This window comes from Micromys minutus (assembly GCF_963924665.1).
Source record: "Micromys minutus genome assembly, chromosome: 2".
NCBI lineage: Eukaryota > Metazoa > Chordata > Mammalia > Rodentia > Muridae > Micromys > Micromys minutus.
The window spans coordinates 29,390,182-29,411,306 of NC_137971.1; the positions used below are offsets into that span (position 1 = coordinate 29,390,182).

Genomic DNA, 21,125 nt, shown 5'->3' on the forward strand with positions numbered 1-21,125 from the left:
AAGTAGATTTCATCTGATTCAAGCAGCAATGTTTTCAAGGCTGGGGATGAGATGGGTGTCCAAGGGGGGGGGAGGGGATGGGATGGGTGTCCAAGGCTGGGGATGGGATGGGTGTCCAAGGGGGGGGAGGGGATGGGATGGGTGTCCAAGGCTGGGGATGGGATGGGTGTCTGAGGCTGGGGATGGGATGGGTATCCGAAGCTGGGGATGGGATGGGTGTCCAAGGGGGGATGGGATGGGTGTCCAAGGCTGGGGATGGGATGAGTGTCCAAGGCTGGGGATGAAATGGGTGTCCAAGGTGGGGATGGGATGAGTGTCCAAGGCTGGGGATGGGATGGGTGTCCAAGGGTGGGGATGGAATGGGTGCCCAAGGGGGGGATGGGATGGGTGTCCAAGGCTGGGGATGGAATGGGTGTCCAAGGCTGGGGATGGAATGGGTGTCCAAAGCTGGGGATGGAATGGGTGTCCAAGGGGGGGATGGAATGGGTGTCCAAGGGGGGGATGGGATGGGTGTCCGAGGCTGGGGATGGGATGGGTGTCCGGTTTACCAGCCCTTTGCAATGATGTCAGCCTCTTAATTCAGGCTGTAGCTTCTGAGGAGAGGTTTCATCCTATAAATATGAAAGGTGACTAAGACCCATGAACGAGAGGACAGAAATTACAGAGTAATGGTCAGAATACTGAAAGAATTAAATGATGAATGCTAGAAACTTAAGAATAAGAACCTCGAGGGATGAACAAGTTTGATTTTTATGCAGCTGATAATGCAGAAAGCTGAGGACATATGGCTTTAGTGCTATGAACAGGTTCCCTCAACCTGTCACCAAATGGTGACAAGGAAACTGTTAGCATGTCACTTCACCAACCTAATATTATTTTACATAGTCATAATAATATAAAAGTCACACCGATCTCGAACTTTCTAATATTCTGTAAAAAGACATGTATCAGAACTTTACACTGCCAGGCAGTACCAAGTTGTCAAAAGAAAAAGAAAGAAACAAAGAAACAAAGAAAGAAAGAAAGAGAGAGAGAAAGAAAGAAAGAAAAAGAAAAAGAAAAAAAAAAAACCCTGAAAATTTACAAGTGATGCCAGTGGAGAGAAAACAAGGAATATATCCTCATTTAACAAAGTGAGAGCTGAGAGACAATCTAAGAAAAATCAATGGAATAAGAATTAAATGTAAATATATTAAAGGTTATAACGGTATCGTGAGTAAAAAACAAAAACTGAAATAAACACTGACCACTAATTCGAATGAGGACGTGGGAAATTGAGACGCATGGGCAAGAAAACCATCACTTTCAGGACTGCAGAGCAGTGCTCTCTGGACTAGAGAAAGTCAGAAACGTGTAGCTAAGGAAGTAACAGCCACTGGATTACAAACTGAAGCACACTGCACAGTCTGGGCTAACTAGTTCTCTTCTTATAAGCTCTGCCGTGTGGTTCTTTGTTGTTTTTGTTGTTGTTGTTATCAGTAACACCTATCCAAAACACAAATGCAAAAAATTAAGGACAAAATGTTGGAAAAATCTGAATTCTAGACAAATGTCAGAATGCTCTGGTATATCTTATTCTCGTGATCATTATGGAGAAGAAATCAGGGACCATTTGGGTAAATGAAAGTTTACATATAATTTTACCCATAGCTATTCATCCATTTTAAAGTGCTTTTTCTTACTGCCACATACTGCATCCTTCTCTCTGAGGTATTGTCGTCTTTCTAACCTTGAAGGGAATTTGAGAGTAAAAGGCTTACATCAGCTCTAACTTCTAGGGGTGGAGACCTGGTGGCACCAAATAGGAGGGGTCCTGACACTTGAGGAAAATGCCCTCGTTTCCCTGGTCCCCAAGCAGTCAGAAACAAACCCTGTCATTAAGGCCAGTAGGATTAAACCGAACATCAGATTAACCATCTAAGGAGGGGCATAACGCTGGTGTACACTGGGCTTCCTGTGTGGCTCAGAGTGCTTTGTCAAGCTCATTAACGCTTCAGGCTTGGCATCTTCCTGCTCTCTGATGAAAGAGTTGGGTGATAACTTCTGCTGGAAGCAGGCTCACAGCAGAATTGTCCTATCAGGAAAATGGCAAAGGACACGGTTTCATTCTTTTGCAGCATCCGATTCCCCAAGTGAGACAAGCAAGAGGAAGTGGAACCTGCAGGGTTTTTTCTTTTGCTGTTACCCATCTTGTTTCAACTCTTCTTCCCTCCCTAGGAGAGAGCGGCAGGGGGTGTGGCGTTGCCAAGCAAGGTCACGGTTTAAAAATACCTCGTCTTTCCCCCAAGTTCTATAAAAATATCTTCGATCCACTGAGCAACCAATTACTGTACACCCCAAATGCCTGTTTTCACAGCTATTTTTAGAGACAAGATTCAGTCGCTACACATCCTGTCCACTAAAACAACAGCCAGCCATCGAGGGCAGCTAATGAGTAGGTAGCCAAATGACAATGTCTCCTCACTTCTGACTTTCCTTCCACAGCCTGAGTGGCTGCCCGACCGTCTCCACACTGGCGTCAAACAGTCCCCTACAGTATGCAGACAGTTTAAATAAGTATGGACTCTGGCACAAAAAAAAACGAAGTAATTACATTCAATTAGCAGTCCCCAAAGTGATGGTCTAACACTGGGGGCTTTAGATGTTGCCTTTTGTTGACTTACAGAAGGCAGGTAATGAATGAAACTTCAAAGGGCAAGGGTCAAAAGGACTACTTAATTAGTGGAGACTGGGTCGGAAAGGATTGCAGTAGAGAGAGAAAACACCCGTAATTTTCTTTTGTTGTAGGGATCCAGAGTATAAGCTCCATTTCCCGAATAATAACAACTGGATAGTGAAATACAGAAATATGCCTCCGAGGAAAAGCCCAACGGGATGATGCTGTTGGCAGAGGTGTTTCCGAGGGGAGGATCATTTAATGTCTTTTCATGTCTGTGTTCCTACTGACCTACCTGCTTCCAGCTTCTCAGTAGAAGCTTAAGAAGCAAATTTAAACAATCCTAAAACTTCATTCATGACTGGCAGGAAAAGGATGTTTTAATGGAGTGCAGTTAGCTGGTCCAGAAAACCTGTGTTTTATGAATCACACGATGCAATGTAAAACAAGAAAAGTCATGTTCCTTCGCTGTTTGTAGGCTACCTTTGTGGGAAGAGTGGTGATGTGTGTACATTGTTATTTTTCTGTGTCTGTGGAAACGTAGCCAGGACAGTGTGTCTGGGACAAAGGGAAGAGTATCAGGAAGTGATCCACCATTCATATTTTCTATATAGTGCCAAGTTTACCTCATATTCGTGTAAACACGTTAAGAGAGATGCTTAAGGTGACAATTGAAAATATTCAAATCTAATCACGAAACATTCTTTTTCTATGTTTGGGGTAGTTTTTAATAAATGCCCCTGTGGTTTTTTTTTTTTTTAAACCTCCAAGATCTATGATTACGATATACTGAGGAGTCTGAACTTCCCAAGGCGAGCGTAAGCTGCAGCTGACACGGCTAGAAGATAAATGTCCAAAGGAATTTACCCCCAATGACTTGTTCCTCCTGGTGCTGTCCCTGAGCCTTGTTCCACACAAAAGATGACTGACAGCGCTAAATGGGAACATAATGTGGCATCTTTTATGCAGTAGACACTGGTGTCATTTCTAGCACATCGGAGTCTACACGGATAATAATAGAAAAGATTCACATGCTCAGTTCATGACCTCCTTCTAACTTGTTTAGACATTTACAAAGCTGTCACATCGGAGCCTGGAAGACTCATTAGTTGCCTGTCCTAAACGGGATTCTACTGGACCTATGTTCTCTTAAAGGAGCCATAAAAACAAAAGTAGAATTTTCCGGAGTTTAACCTATTTTTGATTTACAGAGCCACTTTTCTCGTGAATAATAAAAGAGCTAACCTCACCCTAAATAAAATACCCTCATCGGAAGGGGTGAGGAGCTCACTTTTATCCAGCCACTGATAACTGGGCGTAGTGAGTAAATTTATTTCCCAGACATGCCAGGGGAGGGAGGTGTTTCCAAGGGGGAGCCCTAAGAATCTGCCTATGCTGTGTCCATGTCTGCTGAAACAGCTGGGCAAGCTGGGCACTTCAGTGATGACAAAGGAAGGTAGCCAATGAAAGAAATGAAGATGCTCCACTTCTGAACTCAGAGCTTTCTCAATCTTGGGGTTGTTTGTTTGTTTGTTTGTTTGTGGTTGTTGTTTGATTATTCAATCACCACTTGATCTGAAAACTTCCCTAATTATTCTTGAGAATTAACTTTTTAAGGTGACTCACCTTACCATAGACAGGGAAGTTGTATTGTAAAGTATAGAGATTTTTTTAAAAATTCCCTCATACAATATATTCTGTCCTCGGCCTCCTCTCCCTCCACTTCCCTGTTTTCCCCCTTCACCCTGCTCTCCCAGATCCATTGCTCCTCAATTTCCCTCCAGAAAGAGCAGCGTCCCAGAGATAACAACCAAACACATCATGACAACAGAACAACAAGACTAGGCACAAATAATCACAGCAAGACTGGATGGGGTAACCCAGTAGGAGAAAAGGGGTCCCACAATCAGGCAAAAGAATCAGCAAAACCCCCACTCCCACTGTTAGAAAAACCCCAAGCTAAACAGCTACAACATACATGCAGAAGACCTAGTGCAGACCCATGCAGACTCCATGATGGCTACATTGGTCTCTGTGAGCGCCTATGAGTCCCTCTTTATTCTGTGGACCCTGTTTTCCAGTGTCCTTGACCCTTCTGGGTATTACAATTTTTCTCCCTCTTCTTTAGCTTATCCAAAGCTCTGCCTGTTTTAAGAATGGTAAGTAGTTCAAGCTATTGCAATATGTCTCACCACAGCAAAAAGCAACAGATTAAGAATTTCTGTATAGAGGAACCGACGGCATGAGCGTGGACTGGTTTCTGGTTGGTACCAGTTTGCAGGTCCATCAGGGAGTCAGAGCAGATGCTGGAGGGACAGACACAGGTTGAAGAAAACCCTCTATCTCTGAGTATGGGCTCACAGACAATGGTGAGAGGATAATAGAAAATGAAAAGATTTGATGCAGAAAGGTCATAAAACAGAAGGTGGATCTACAGTTCTTGCCCACCCATGCCTGCCTGGACCAGACAGCCATGTCTATCTTATTTGCAGGGACTTGCTGTGCCTGCAAAGGACCAAATCCCATTGAGTTTCTAACATCTTATCTTTTAAAAAATAAGGCACAGTAGATTTCTTGGAAAGAAAAGAAACATTTGGTTACTACTGAAGATTTACATGATTACCGCACGGCTTTAATTACCATGATCCCCCTCCCTGCTCTGGAGTCGAAGAACCGTCAGGACGCAGAACTCACATCTGGAGCTGCAGAAGAAAACATATCCCTGTTCGATTTAATCACCTTACTTATTCAATGAGTATCATCGTGCAAATTTCTTCTCAGACTATTTTTTAGTTTGTTTTTAAAAAGATGTTCAAAATAAACCACTAAAACACCAAAAAGAGAAGAATTTCTGTATAAGAAGAAGGGAGAAAGGTAAATTAACAATAAATATTTCTGGAAAGCTATGAAGAATTATATCATTAACTATGTACCTTTAAAGTCATGTAATATGTATGATTCTATATACAAAAACACAAGTGTAGTTTTAATGAATTTTCCTCACCTAGGATAACAATGCCAGCTCCAAGAGCCAAAGACCACCTAACAAAAATACCAACACCACTCAGGAGAAGCCCTCTTTTGAGTTGGACTTTTCTAGGAGACTCCTAAGAGATACAGCCTGTTGCTACTGCCCTTCTTTGCTCTAGAGGTGAAATGTAAGTCCTATTGTTGAAGACACCATGAATTTCAGAAACAGATTTCAGAGATTCTTCATCTGGAACAGACATAAATTCTTCCTCCTTTAGAACTGGATTTCATAGTACCATAAGGTACCATGCAAATTTATAAAGGAAGGAAACAACCAACATTCCTACCCAACTATGGCATCTATGAACCACATCAACTATCGGCATCACGCAATGACCCCCAGGGTGCAGCAGTGACATGTATACCCTAGCAGTAAACAAAAGTTCTCTAGTTGGACTTAAGACACACTCAATAAAAGGGACACTATGCCTGGTACTACAAACCCACTTAACTATCAGTACTAGTAAAATCGTGGGTATAGGAGGAGACTCTACACCACTATTTTTCTAAACCAGCATAATCCCTAACAACAACCTAAACATTTGTCATCATAACCAGAGGTAAGTGTCTTCACCCCTTACCAAGGAACTTCTCTTTGCAACAGATAGAGACCACTACAGATAGCTACAACCAATCAATATGCACAGTTGTGAAGCCCAGTCTCAGGGGTTACACCTATAAAACACCTCATTATCTAAGGCTGAGGGAACAAAGAAAGAAGTGGAAAGACTGTACGAGCCAGAGGTTTGGGGACTTGGCTGTGAGATTGTGTCCTAGTAATACCCGAGGTTGCATTCATAAAGTCTGACCACCATGACTGCCCAAATCTGAGCTGAAATAGGACAACAGCAATGGAGAAGCCAAAGTGGGTGGGAAAGACTCCAAAATCCTCAACCTACACAAAGAATGGCGGACAACTAAGGAATGCTGTAACCAACAGAAATAATCTTCCCCAGGAAAGAACACACCAATTGGTTATCAAAAACCAAATAGTCTGCCCTGAAAACATACGTACAAGTAACATTATACTGACTAAGCAGGTTATATTTAGGAATATATGAAAATATATATATATATGCAAACAATAACAGTAAAAAAGAATAGGAAAGGTATATGAGAGAATTTAAGGAAGGAAATGTGATTACATTATAATCTCAAACCTTTTAAAGACCTCTGTATAAAAGAGATTTCTAACTTATTCGTATGACAAAACCCAAAAACAACTTCTACAGTAAAAAGTAGTGGCACATGGTAACATGCTCATATCAAAAAATAGCATGAGATTATTAATATGAGTTCCTTAAATTATTAAATCTGTATTTCAGATAACTTCATTCTTTTAAGAAATTAAACTCTAAGACTATTTTAAAGAATATATACATAAAGGAATGTGCCTGTTGTTTGATCCAAGGGAGATCTGGGAGAATTTATACCACTGTTCTGTGTCCCATCACATAAATTAGTAGAAATTTATTAATCAGTTCATCTTCCCTCAACTGCAAATACCAAATTTTCAAATAAAATTTTGTGCCAACAATGATAGAGTCAGAGTTGTTTATGCCTATGATCTGGACCCTAGGTGTTCTAGCCTCTTTGATTGACAAGTTTCCCCTTTGCTTTCCTTAAACTGGCCTGTAGCTGTTGCAGTCCTTGGTTTTCTACACTCCTGAAGCCTGTGCCTATTATCACTTAGCCTGGAGAGAGAATGGAGCACCAGGAAACAGGAAAACAACAACAGAACTGGAACAGTCTCTGGCAAACCACTTCTCTTGTCTTCACAATACCAAAAGGGGAAAGAAAGAGTTGCCTCCTGTTGTGGTTTGAATGTTAGTGTTTCCTAGAGGCCCTTGAAAAACTGATCCTGCTGGAGGCACTACTTTGGAAGGTTGTAGCGCTTACAAGAAGTGAGAGCTAGCTTGGAAAAAGGGGTACCTGCAGGTGGGCTTTCAGGGTTCCACTCACTCACAAACCCATTTTCCATTGCCCAATTGCCAAGGATATATAAACAGTTCATTACCTCAACCACCACCACCTTGAGCCAACCCCACATTCATGTCTTCTCCAACATGATGGACCATATCCCTTCCAACAGTGAGCAAAACTGACACTGCCTCCATTGACTTGTTCCTTAGCAGATAGGTGTTCACAAAAATGATGTAAGTATTATAAAATACTATAATAGATCCTCTGGTTCAGAAAAAGAGCTGGTATCTTAGAAGTCCTAAGTGGCATTTTCTAGATTCACTACCTGGCCTGAGAAAATGTTGTCAGACTCTAAATCTGGAAAAGTGCTAATCACTGGCCATAATTTATCAGTAATCAGACTGAGGTACAAATTGCATTGGAACAAGAGTTTCAAAAGGATAGGCAGTTACCTATTAAAGGTGTCTAGGCAGGCCTGGTGAGACTGCGCTGTGAGTACCCAGGGCACAGAGAGGTCTCAGGCAAGTGCACGGAAAGCACCCATCCATTGGTTCAGGGGAGCAGAAACTCTGGCATAGGGACTCAGTTTCCACTCTGAGAGGCCCGTGCTTGTGGAGCAAATGCACAGGCCATCTACCAACACGAACAGCTGAGATCCAGGGACACAGGCAAGGTACACAGGAGAGACTGGAACCAATCACTGACAACAAGACCATATATAATCACAGACAACAAGATGAAAAGAAGGAAGCAAAAGAACTTACCCAATGGAAACGAAGACAACCTGGCAACACCAGAACCCAGCTCTCCCATCACAGCAAACAGTGGAATGCCAAAAACTCCAGAAATAGAAGACTCAGACCCAAAATCATACCTCAAGATGATGATAGAGATCCTTAAACAAGAACGGGATAAAAAGCATAAAGAAATAGAAGCTTTTAAAGAGGAAACACGAAAAACACTCAAAGAAATCAAAGAACTAGAGAAAAACAGAACCAAAGAAATGAAGGAATTGAAGAAGGAATTTAAAATGGAAATGGAAACAATAAAGAAAACCCTAAAAGAGACATCACTAGAGGTAGAAAACCTAAAAAAGAAATCAGTAGTCACAGATGCAAGCATTTATGACAGAATACAAGAGATGGAAGAGAGAATCACAGGGGCCAAAAACAACATGGAAAACAGACAAAACAGTCAGAGAAGATGCAAAAGCCAAAAAGTTCCTAACCAAGAATATCCAGGAGATCCAGGACACAATAAGAAGACCAAACCTAAGGAAATTAGGAATAGAAGAGGGCAAATAATATCAACTAAGAAGCACAGTAAATATCTTCAACAAAATCGTAGAAGAAAACTTCCCTACCCTTAAGAATGAGATGACCATGAGCATAAAAGAAGCCTACAGAACTCCAAATAGATTGGACCAGAAAGGAAATTCCTCCCGACACATAATAGTCAAAACGCCAAGTGCACAAAGCAAAGAAAGAATACTAAAAGCAGTAAGAGAAAAAGGTCATGTAACATATAAAGGCAGACCAATCAGAATCACACCCGACTTCACAAGAGATACTATGAAAGCTAAAAGAGCCGGGACAGACATCATGCAGACCCTAAGAGAACACAAGTGTCAGTCCAAGCTGCTATACCCAGCAAAACTCTCAATCACCATAGATGGAGAGACCAAGATATTCCAGAACAAAACTAAATTTACACAATATCTGACCACAAACCCAGCACTACAATAAATTATAGATGAAAGACCCAATACAAGGAGAAAAACTACATCCTAGTTTAAAAAAAAAAATACCTAAGCAAGAAAACCAAAAGAAGAAAGACACACAGGCAAAATCTTACCTCTAAAAGCAAAAATAACAGGAAACAGCAACCACTATTCCCTAATATCTGTTAACATAAACTGACTCAATCCACCCCCAAAAAAAGACATAGACTATCAGACTGGATACATAAACAGAATCCAACATTTTGCTGCATACAGGAAACTCATCTCAGAGACAAAGACAGACACTATCTCAGAGTAAAAGGTTGGGTAAAAATCTTCCAAGCAAACGACCCCAAAAAGCAAGCTGGTGTGGCCATTCTAATACTGAATAAAGTAGATTTTCAACCAAAAGTAACCAAAAAAGATAAGGAAGGACACTTTTTACACATTACAGAGGAAATTTGTCAAGAGGAAATCTCAATCCTTAACATATATGCTCCCATATTTATTTTTAAAAAACCTACTAAAGCTCAAAAAATACATTGCACCCCACACAATAATAGTGGGAGACATCAACACCCCACTCTCATCAATGGACAGATCATGGAAACAGAAACTGAAAAAGGGTGCAGTGAAACTAGCAGAGGTTATGAACCAATTGGAATTAATAAACATCTATAGAACATTTTCTTCTGAAACAAAAGAATACATCTTCTTCTCAGCACCTCATGGCACCTTCTCCAAAATTGAACATATATTCCATCACAGAACAAGCCTCAATAGATATAAGAAGACTGAAATACTCCCATGCATCCTATCAGATCACCATGGTCTAGGGCTGGTCTTTAATAACAACAAAGACAACAAAAAGCCCATATACACATGGAAACTAAACAATGCTCTATTAAACAAAAGCAGGGTCAAAGAAGAAATAAAGAACGAAATTAAGGATTTTCTAGAATTTAATAAAAATGAAAACACAATATACCCAAACCTATGGGACCCAATGAAAGCAGTATTGAGAGGAAAACTCATACCTCTGAGTGCTTCCAAAAAGAAACTGGAGAGAGTATACACTAGCAACAAGAGAGCACAGTTGAAAGCTCTAGAACAAAAGGAAGCAGATACACCCAAGAGGAGTAGACAGCAAGAAATAATCAAACTCAGAGCAGAAATTGACCAAATAGAAACAAAAAGAACCATTCAAAGAATCAACAAAACCAAGAGCTGGTTCTTCGAGAAAATTAACAAGATTGATAAATCCTTAGGCAGACTAACTAGAGGGCAAAGAGGAAGTATCCAAATTAAAAAAATTAGAAAGGAAATTGGAGAAATAATGACTGAAACTGAGGAAATTCAAGAAATCATCAGATCCTACTACAATATCCTATACTCAACAAAGCTGGAAAATCTGGAGGAAATGGATGAATTCCTAGACAGATAACAGATACTAAAGTTAAACCAGGACCAGGTAAACCATCTAAATAATCCCATAACACCTAAAGAAATAGAAGAAGTCATCAAAAGCCTCCCAACCAAAAAAAGCCCAGGTCCAGATGGGTTTAGTGCAGAATTTTATCAGACATTTATTGATGACATAATAACAATACTCTCTAAACTATTCCAAAAGATAGATTCAGATGGAACACTACCTAACTCATTTTTCAAGGCCACAGTAACGCTCGTTCCTAAACCACACAAAGACCCTACAAGGAAAGAGAACTTCAGACCAATCTCACTTATGAACATTGATGCAAAAATACTCAACAAAATCCTTGCAAACCGAATCCACGAACACATCAAAACGATCATTCACCATGATCAAGTAGGCTTCATCCCTGGCATGCAGGGATGGTTTAATATAATGAAATCCATCAATGTAATCCACCATATAAATAAACTCAAAAAAAAATGCATGGTCATCTCACTAGGTGCTGAGAAAGCATTTGACAAATTTCAACACCCCTTTATGTTAAAAGTCTTGGAAAGAACAGGAATCCAAGACCCATATATAAACATAATTAAAACAATATATAGCAAACCAATAGCCAACATCTAACTTAACAGTGAAAAACTTGAAGCAATCCCACTAAAATCAGGAACTAGACAAGGCTGCCTACTCTCCCCCTACCTATTCAACATAGTACTGGAAATCCTGGCCGGAGCAATTAGACAGCAAAAGAATATCAAAGGGATATACATTTGAAAAGAAGTAGTAAAAATATCATTGTTTGCAGATGACATGATAGTGTATGTAAGTGGCCCAAAAATTCTACCAGAGAACATCTACAGCTGATAAACAAGTTCAGAAAAGTGGCTGGACATAAAATTAACTCAAACAAATCAGTAGCCTTCCTCTACTCAAAGGACAAACATGTGGAGAAAGAAATTAGGGAAAAGGTACCCTTCACAATTGTCACAAAAACTATGAAATACCTTGGTGTGACTCTAACTAAGCAAGTGAAGGACCTGTATGACAAGAACTTCAAACCTCTAAAGAAAGAAATTGAGGAGGATCTCAGAAAATGGAAAGCTCTCCCATGCTCCTGGATTGGAAGGATCGACATTGTAAAAATGGCCATCTTACCGAAGGAATCTACAGATTCAATGTAATCCTCATCAAAATTCCAGCCCAGTTCTTCATAAAGTTAGAAAGAGCAATGTACAATTTCATCTGTAATAACAAAAGATTTAGAATAATGAAATCCATCCTTAACAACAAGAAAACATCTGCAGGAATCACCATCCCTGACCTCAAAAGATATTACAAAGCAATTGTTTTAAAAACTGCATGGTACTGGTACAGAGATAGGCACATGGATCAATGAAATAGAATAAAATATCCAGAAATTAGCCCTCACATATATGGACACTTTATTTTTGACAAAGGAGCTGTAAACTTTGAATGGAAAAAAAAAATTGGAAAATGGAAAAAATGGTATTGGTCCACTGGCAATCAGCATGCAGAAGAATGAAAATAGACCCTTTCTTATCTCCTTGTAGAAAGTTCAAGTGCAAGTAGATCAAAGATCTTCACATTAAACCAGGTACGCTGAAACTATTAGAAGAGAAAGTAGGGAAAACCTTAGAACACATAGGCACAGGAGAAAATTTCCTTAACAGAACACCAATGGCTCGTGCTCTAAGGTCAAATATTGACAAATGGGACTTAATGAGACTGCAAAGTTTCTGTAAGGCTAAGGACACTGTCAAGAAAACAAAATGGCAGCTAACAGATTGGAAAAAGATATTTACCAATCCCACATCAGATAGAGGCCTAATATTCAAGGTATACAAAGAACTCAAGAAATTAGACACCTGAGAATCAAACAACCCTATTAATAAATGGAGTACAGAGCTAAACAATAAGTTCTCAATTGAGGAATATGGAAAGGCAGAAAAGCATCTAAGGAAGTGCTGGATATCCTTAGCCATCAGGGAATTGCAAATCAAAACAACCCTGAGATTCCACCTCACACCAGTCAGAATGGCAAAGATCAAAAATTTAGATGACAGCAGATGCTGGGGAGGATGTGGAGAAAGAAGAACACTTCTCCACTGTTGGTGGGGTTGTAAACTGGTACAACCACTCTGGAAATCAGTCTGGTGATTCCTCAGAAAATTGGGCATAGTACTATTTGAAGACCCAGTTATTCCACTTCTGGACATATACCCCAGAGATGTTCCAATATACAACAAAGTCACATGCACCACAATGTTCATAGCAGCTCTATTTATAATAGCCAGAAGCTGGAAAGAACCCAGATGTCCTTCAGTAGATGAATGGATACAAAAATTCTGGTATATTTACACAATGAAGTACTACTCAGCTATCAGAAACAATTACTTTATGAGATTCTTAAGAAAATAGATGCATCTAGAGAATATCATCCTGAGTGAGATAAGCCAGTCACAAAAGAATAGACATAATATGCAGTCACTGATAATTGGATACTAACTCCAAAAAGCTCTGAACACCCCACAAACAACTTACAGAGTATATGAAGCTTAAGAAAAAAAGGCCAAAAAAAAGAAAGAAAAATCATTATGCTTAATCTTTACACACCAAGAAAACTTTGACTAATTCCAGGTTACATCTTTTTTTACATGTACCTTATGCTCATTGTAACTAGTAAGATCTTAAGGCATACTATCAAACCTTTTAAAAAAAAGTACTGAAAAAAATGTATTTGTATATTTTTATGCAAAAGTGCCTTTAAAATTTCTACATTTATCTTTGCTTTTTAAAATAAAGTTGTTCAATTAAACAAAATAAAGGTGTCTAGAGCCCATTTCCTTTTACATAAAATGAGTTAATTATTTTAACACAAACTGGGTTCATAATTGTTTTCTTTGACAATCAAGGAATATTTTTTAGGATTCTACTTTGATTGCTAATAGTGTGGATAACAATGAGTGCAACAGAAATTTTTCACATTCAAAAGGCTTAGTGAATGTCTTAATGGGTAGAAGTACTTGCTGAACAAGCAAAAGGACCTGAGTTCAAATCCTCAGAACCAACATAAAATTGGGCATGGTTGTATATGCCCATCCACTTCCCTTAGAGTTTCTCAGAGACAGGGGGATTGCAGATGTCTGTCTGCCACCAGCCTAGCTCAATATACAGTGAGAAACCCTGTCTCAAGGAAATGGGGAAGTATGCTAATACAGTACACTCAATTTCCTTTACTGTCCTCTGCATTGATACACACTAGAGCTAATATACCCACAGACATTATCACAAGTGGGAACATGTTACACACGTGCTCACACAGCACACCACACTACATCGCACACAAAGATAATGAAAAAACTGGTCATTCCGTAATGGATGCTCCCTCTGGCTCCTAGAAGACATGGCAGTCTGATCTACTTTAAAGATTAGAACATTCTAACTGTTGACCCCTCCTACATTCCTTCTTATGAGTTAATCAGGTTGGGCCTGTCAATCACCTGACCAAGAGACCACTCCTGTGGAAGGCTGTTTTGCTAAGGAGATGGGAGGAATAATTGTCCCCTTACAGAGGCAAGGTGCCCTTCTTTCCAGAAAGCCTCAGTGCAGTTACTTGCTGAGCTTCCATGTTGTAACCCTGAGGACTCTGCCCATTATCTCTGTCAGAACTTAGAAAAGCTTATGTTTTTCTTTTTCTTCCTCTCCTTTCTATCTCTTTTCTAAGCATGCTTTTCCTTAACACTGTGCCCTCACTCTCTCTTTCTTTCAAGCTCCTCCCTCATCTTTCACAAAATGGCTGTTCACAAAGAGAACATGGCTCCCTCTCTTCCAACATTTACATCTTGCCTGCCTGGTGTTTTTTCCTTAAATATGTCAAAAATGTCTTTCAGCTTTCTTCTGGGTCTCTTTTAAAATTGTTTGATCAACATGACTAAAAAATGCAAAGATGGAATCATCATTTCCCCAGTAAAATATAGCATCTAATCTGGGACTTTGCAAAGTGTCTAGTAAAAATTTAATTATGATCTTGCCTATTGATGAGTCTTATTGTAATTATCTTACTATAATTTGAATGAAAGTTAACCCAAGCTCTTTTTCCCTACATAATAATGATAATATTTACATAGATTTAAAAGGCATTTTGTCTCTGAGTTGAACATTAAAAAGTTAGAAAATCCATTAAATTAAGATGGAAAATTAAAAGCAACCTGGTAAAACTGAAGAATCAGGATAAAAAAATGAACATATTCTGTTCCTACAAGAGAGGGAGCTGACAAAAGGGTTAATGAACTATTGTGTCACACCCCCAATTCATTTCCACAGCTCAAGTTGATCTATCTCTCATTGCTCTGAGGGGAAAAAAAAAGTGCATCTATGAGAAAAGGCTTCTGTATTTATAAATCTTTATGTAGAACAAAACACTGGAAACAGCATTATTTATCAAATATTAGTTCCTTCTACCCTCAAAACACTGTGAGACAAGCACTGTTTGTGCTCCTATTTTATAGACGGAGACTAGAAGTACAGAGACGTTAAGTGATTTGCCAAAGATAACCCAGGTTGTAAGTGGCAGAGTTAGATAAGGGTTGACTCCAGACAGTCTGGTCCCAGGGACTATACACTGACATAATTCAAACCACAGGGCTTCTCCTGTGCTTGTTTTTAAACCTTTCCAGTTTCTTTCATGATTTCTGCGATTTCCGTTGCAAATGAAGATCATTTAGTGTGTCAAATTTAATTGCTGTTAGTTTTACAAAGTAATAAAACAGCCAGTAAAATGGTGTGATAAAATTTAAAAATCAATTATTCCTACTGTCAAAAATTTGGACTGAGCTGAACTTGGCGACAAAGTTCTGTGGTGTCAGCCCTACAGAGACAGCGACAGAAGGATCAGAATTCTAAAACCAGCAGGAGCTATAGCAAGGGCACTTCATGGAACCCACTACAGGAAGCCATAGTAAGTAACAATCACAAGACTTGATCAGGCCTCTGCTGTCATAGTAACGATGTTTGAATGGGGCAAGACAGGAAGTGTATGGGCCCTGAGAGAAGAGAGTGGAATAAGACACGCAGTGCCGAAAGAGTGAGCATCCACAGTGGAGGGTGGGGGAGCAAGCACATGTGTAGCAATCTTGGGAGCATCACAGCCGTAGGATCATGGTTGGAAGGTATGAAAAACACCAAGGAAGAAATGGTTGGGCCAGTGTAGCAATAAGAAACATGGTGAAGAAGATTGTTAGGAGAAACTTCATAGGTCGTAGTAAGAACAATTTTATCTCATGAAAACATGGCGTACAATAGAAGGCATATACAAAGACAGGACACTGACTTCTCCATAAGGAGGATGTTAGGGTTCAGCCTGGCTAGAAATAAACTAGAACTGACATCAAAATCCTCAAGAAAATGCTAGCCCTCACCCACGTGACAGAGGTAAAAATGCTGAGAAATGCCTCAAGTCTGACATAATCTAGAAGGTGGAGCCAGTGATGGTGACTCAGAATTGATGTTCTAACAACTAAAAGAGCAGAAGGGACATTTTCTGAAGTAAGGGAGACCAGATGAGAGTCAGGTTTGAATGGAGGCTTTTTTTTGGAGTATGTTAATTTGAGATGATAAAATAGTAGTTTAGAATTACTACTCTAGCAAACTGCCACAAAGCACTTTATTACTAATTTGAATTTTGAGAATGTCATTGTAGAGTTCTGTGTCTATACGATTCCCATTCTCCCCTTCCTGCTTCAATTCTTCCTGCATCCCTCCCTCTTGCTCCAAAAGTCATGATTTCTGCTTTAATGATTATTGCACATATGTTCATACATACGTATATTGTGCATATGTGTGTGTGTACACAACAGTCCACTTAGTGTTGCTAATATATACATGTTCTCAGGGCTAATCACTTGGGATTGGACAACCTACATAGAAGCTTGGCCCTTAAGGAAATTGATTCCCCATCTCTCTATAGCCATTGATCACCTATAGTTCTTCATCTAAAGGTGCGACAATATGGAATCTCCCCTGGCCATATTGACATGTCCACTGGTGTCATCATTGTCTGATCTTGTGCAGGCAACCAGAATGTTGAGATTTTATGGGTGGGTGCATTTGTCCTGTCCTGTCTAAAGGACATTAGCTGCAGGCATCCTGGGGCTCTAGATTTTATACTCTCTTTGTTCTCTCTTTCCTACTCCCTGAGCCTTACATAATGGGGTTACATTGCAAATGTATCAACTGGAGTTATGGATCCCATAGTCATTTACTCCACATTTTGAGGAGTTGTAAATCTCTGTGGTAGTCTTCTCTGTTAAAAAGGAGTGCTTCTTTGATGTGGGTTGAAAGCTACTCTTATCTATTTGCATAAATATAAGTATTTAGAATAGAATTTTGAAGTTTTGTTAGTTTAGAAAAATAAAAGTCGTGTGTTTTACTCTAGTGACTATTACTACTTCAGCCCTCAGTAGTTAGCTGATTACAGTTCCAGGTATGGGTTTCCTCCTGTTAAGCAGACGATCCATCCAATTACACAAATGTTGGTTACTCTCAGGATAAAAGTGTTGCTGACTAATTCCGGGTTACATCCTGTTTTACATGTACTTTTTGCTCATTGTAACTAGTAAGACCTTAATGCAGAGTATCAAACCTTAAAAAATAGAAAAAAAGATGCCAAGCACTGACAAAAATGTATTTGTATACATTTATGCAAAAATGTTTAAAAATTTTTCTTTTATCTTTGTTTTTAAAATAAAGTTTAAAAAAATAAAGTTTAAAAACAAACAAACAAACAAACAAACAAACAAATAAATAAATAAATAAAACAAAGTGGTATCTTAAAAAAAAAAAGTGTTGCTGTTGTACCAATGAATCCTTTCAGTCCAAAAATTGTTGTAGTTCAGAGGCTTGACAACTGGATAGGATGAGCAATTGACTCTCCCTTAGCAACTTGCACAGTACCTGCTAATATTGTAGGGGACACTGCCTCAGGAGAGGGCTTCTGTGATTCCAGCTCAGCTTCCAGTTTCTTAAATGTACGGTAGATGTGTCTTACCTCCAAATTCTAGGATGCAACTAAGAGCAACAACAGCAGCCAATGTCCATAAAACTTAGTAAATTAAGACAAATGTGCTATGTAGTAGTTTTGATGGTTGAAAGGTAAATGTGGTCTTCTTGTAGTGGGAAAAAATCTGTTTCCTTGCCCTTATAGATCCTTAAAGACTTATTAAACTATTTTTAATGACCCTTTTCTTCATCTTCATATCCAATCATGAAGGACCACGCTCTTTATATTAGTTGCTGTGATAAAAGCACCATGAGCAAGGTAACTGACAGAAAGAGTTCATTGTTTCTTCCTCTTCCAGAGGGTTTGAGCCCATTATGGTAGAGACATTACAGCAGAATGGGTGTCAGGAGCAGTGAGCTAAGAGTTCGCATCTTGAACCACAAGTACAAGGCTGAAGGATGGAGGAGGAATGGAAAGAGAAAGAGAGGGAGGGAGAAGAGAAACAGTGTGAGATTTAGAAACCTGGGATCCCACTCTGAATAACATACTACCTCCAGCAAGACTGCATCTCCTAGATCTCCCCAAACAGTCACCAACTGATGACAAAGTGTTCGGATGCCTGAGACTCTGAAGAACAATTCATCTAAGCTTTTGTCCCTGAGCATTGCCACAAAAACCTACTTTGTGGCTTCTGTGCATATGCATATAAATGCATGAACATATACTCTTCTATGTGTTCAGTTTTTAAAGTGACTTACTAATGTAGTAAATACTTCCCAGTTCCCTGATGGTTTCTGTGTCACCCTTAATCTACCACTGTATTCCATTGAGTCTTAATGCTGTAAGCAGAGTTCCATTATTAGATTATTTGAACTTCTACCTCAACTCTAAATACTACTAGAATTATCAAGCTTGTCCTGAACTTATTGCCTCTGCACATAAATCCCTGAAAGGAAAATAGTTGAGACAAATGATATTTATGCTTTAGTATAAATATTATGCCTTATATTTCCAGCATGAGATGAGCATCAACTTAGTTTTCAAAACAAGTATATTAAACAAATAAATAAAATATTCATTTAAGACTCATCATAAGCAACTTCTCATTCAAAAATTCAAATAAAGAAGGTGCAGCCTTTGAATTTTCCAGATCTTCTACTATCAAGATAACTAGTCTATAAAGATGACCATTCATTTCAAGGGCAAACCTAGATCTCTCTTACTTCCAAGTCTACAAAGGTAAAACCTGAGACTCACACTAAGAAGAAACATTGCTCCTTCCCCCTTCTGCTTACATTATAAGTAATAAAAGATAAAACAAAGAATATAGGTAATCAAATGGTACCTAGGTAGTACCCTCTACATTTTTTTCTATCTTAATCCTCACAATACAAATATGAGTTAAGTAATAAGGTCAATTTTGTTTCTCAGATGTGAAGTTCAGGGTTAAAAAGTTAGTTTGCTCAGTTAGTAGAGACAAGAGTTAAAATAGTATCTGTCTGGCCTCAGGGTCCATTCTCCCTATAATAAAAATCTTCCTAGACCTATTGGTAGACTTAGGTGTAGCATCATTCATTCATTCATTCATCCATCCATCCATCAATCTATTCAATCACTTATTTATTGGGAAATCTGTTTAGTATCATATCGCTAGATTTTTGCTAGCTACTTATAAAGCTGTGGCAAGCACATCAGAGCTACGAATCTCACAGAAATTACATCCTCTGAGAGAGGGACAGCATATTGACCTGTGTATGTGGCGTTACAGAATCTTACATAATTGTACTCTTTGCTATTCTGGTGCTGAACTTGTTTGTGTATCCCTCATTATATTAACAAATAAATATCTGTGCATTGCCGAGTACCCTCTAAAGATTATGACCTCCTTGAGAACAGACATCTTACTTATTCTTGTACACACATAGGTACATAAAGCATATTCGTGAAAAATTATGAGATTTTAACTAGTTCCTAAGTAACTTTCATGTTTCTCTATTCTATTATTATCAGTGATTAATTCTTTAAAGTAAACCTGTTAATTATGTGGTTATACCAATCAACTTAATTTCTAGGAATTAAAAGTAATATAGTCCATTCATTATCTCATTCAACAAATATTTTGCCCACTTACCATACAGAAAAATACTACCTTTGTAGGACAGGAAGTATAGAAATAAACTAAATTTGAGCTCACCTTTAAGATTTGGTATCTGGTAAAAAGTGAAAAGTAAATTTACAGATGACCATTCAGAAATTTATGGGGTGAGTATGTGAGAGAGGGAGAGAGAGAGAGAGAGAGAGAGAGAGAGAGAGAGAGAGAGAGAGAGAGAGAGAGAGAGAGAGAGAGAGAGAGAGAGAGAGGTGTACAAAAAGTTATAAGTGCATCCTCAGAAAGTATGACTATGTTGGAAGGAATGGAAGTGTAACTCATTTGGGGGCTTCCTTCAGTCCTTCCTAGCAACAATGGTTTTCAAGGACATCCTGGAGCATGAAATGTGTAACCATTGTGTTACACAGAGCACTCTGAACACAGATTCAAGCAAGTATGCAGGTTCCATAAAGTAACTGATGACACTGGTATCCAAAAGTTCTGATGGAAACGCTTCAGCCAATGGTCAAATGGACCCTTGGATAAAAAGAGCATTGGGCCAGAGTAAGGTAAAGCCATCACTGAACTCTCCACTGAAAGGTACAGGGTAACTCAGATAAAGACCAGGGATGAAGCTGGTAGGGAAAGAAAGATTCTGATGACACAGCAGTGGTACAGTGTCCCAGTGAATAACAGGGTCAAAACAAAAGATTCCATGATTGGCCTGTGCAGCACCGTGACAGTAGAGTGGTAACCAGGCCAACGGCAATACATGGGTGTCAATCACTAAGTGATTGAAGAATTGATGATTTTCTATTTACTCGCCATTCTGTAAGTATCAAAACAGATGCTATTGATGTCAAGTTGAAAATCCTTTTTCCGGTGACCATATTAAGGCACAGGCTTATCTATAGATCATTTTATCTATAGATCTCTTCTCTACTGAATACCACACGCCCAAGTTTTTCTATAGGGCTTTCATACTGCATTTTATTGGTTTGATACACGGGCTTGGGAGTTTCAGTTTTAAAAATTATACTGTTTGTGTATTCTAAACCCTATATATTTAGTCTACCAACTTGAGCCTGCTACATAGTCCAAATTTCCCAGAGTGTTGGGCAAAAGGTATATAAGAAACTTTTTAACTGAATTGAATCCAAATTAAATTCCTAGTCTTTCTTTTGGATTTTGTGTGTCCTAAGTACATTTTATCTCTTTTTTTCTCTAGTATTATTTTTCCATCCATAAAAGAAGTAT

General features: G+C 39.0%; 1 pseudogene across 1 annotated transcript; it reads left to right on the forward strand.

Moving 5' to 3' along the window:
- The first annotated feature begins 1,589 nt into the window (after nt 1-1,589).
- LOC308417507 (protein dpy-30 homolog) lies at nt 1,590-5,225 on the forward strand (annotated as a pseudogene). The gene is made up of 4 exons: nt 1,590-1,616; nt 2,485-2,535; nt 4,785-4,815; nt 4,931-5,225. The product of its transcript is annotated as a protein dpy-30 homolog (transcript).
- Nucleotides 5,226-21,125: the final 15,900 nt, after the last annotated feature.